Genomic DNA, 1,492 nt, shown 5'->3' with positions numbered 1-1,492 from the left:
CTTACACACACACACACACCACACACACACACACACACACACACACACACACACACACACACACACACACACACACACACACACACATTCTAAAAGTAAGGGTGTCCAGCTTGTGATGCTAGCCCAGACGAAAAACCAAACCAGACTGAACCAAACCAAACCAAACAAAACAAAACACAATATAGACCTGTACAAATAACGTGCACGCAAGAGGGTAATTCATTTAGTCCCGTGTTGAGTTACAGCTCTTTCCATAGGTACTAGTAGGGCTGGGCAATGAGTCGCTTTAACAAAATCCGGATAATATGTTAGTGAACCTCTTCGGTAAATGTGTTATGAACCGGTTCGGCAAATGGGTTAGAACCACTTTAACTAACGGGTTAGCGTCACTTCGACAAATGGGTGCACCCACTTCGGCAAACGGGTCAAGAAAGAGAGCAAAGAGTCCGAATTCGGATAATGTGCTTATTGATGAATATCCGATTATCCGGATATTTTTCCGGATTTTGCCCGCCTCTAGGATTAGGTACGTATGCGCAAAGTTTATTATGCATTGGGACTGCCGTCTTGCCGTGTGCCTTTGTGTAGCCGGGGTATGGTGGGCCCGTCTGGATGTTTGGGGAGGGAGATAGCAGCGCCAGAATTACCCAAGTGCTTCTCTTTTGGGTGCACGCAGAAATGTCAGAGTTGAACACTCCAGGGGAATCAGATGTGCTTCTGTGGGGTGCACACTCATTCGACTCGTCGGGTTCGGAAGAGTCGGTCCGAGTCGTAAGGTATGGATGGACTGCATACGCCTTTCGGGTCAAACAATTTTCTGGCTGACGTAGACTGTGTGTAGGTGCTTGGTGGGTGCTCTGGTGTGGTCTGCTCCTTCTTTCCTTTCAAACGTCTATCATCCTTATCTGTCCTCCCCTCCTCTGTGTGTGTGTGGGGTTTTTTTTGTTGCTCTGGTAACACCTCCATCTTCGGGATTAATGTGACCTACTTGTGTTGCAAGTGCCCTAAAACTCATCCTGCTATAAAACTTAACTAAGCCTGTGCCACTCCACACCTCTTGCGCCAGAACCATCACTTCACTTTCACAACTTTGTGGGTGGTTGTGGGTGCTCTGGTGTGGTTTGCTCCTTTTTTCCTAACAAACATCTATCGTCCTTATCTCCCCTCCTCCTTTTTTTGTTTGTTTGTTTGTTACTCCCTTGTAACACCTTTAATCGTCTGGCGCTCTTATGACCATAATATGCAGTTGCGAGCGCCGTAAAACCTCTACTAAAACTAAACTTTCACAACTTTCGTCTATCATGTGGTCTTGCTGACCATTGGGGCACCACTATAGATTTTACCACCAGCTTTGACTACGCCCTCGTAAATACCGTAGATTCATGAGACGAGTTCCGCACGTGATGGCTAGATTTGGTCATTTCGTCTGCCAACATTTTTATCCATATTATTATTGTGTCTTGGGATCGTGTCTTTCTCTTGATTCCCCCCC

The sequence above is a fragment of the Aplysia californica genome, unplaced genomic scaffold, assembly GCF_000002075.1.
Source record: "Aplysia californica isolate F4 #8 unplaced genomic scaffold, AplCal3.0 scaffold00353, whole genome shotgun sequence".
NCBI classification, from domain to species: domain Eukaryota; kingdom Metazoa; phylum Mollusca; class Gastropoda; order Aplysiida; family Aplysiidae; genus Aplysia; species Aplysia californica.
The sequence above is the reverse complement of the archived record's forward strand: the minus strand, read 5'-3'. Positions refer to the sequence as shown.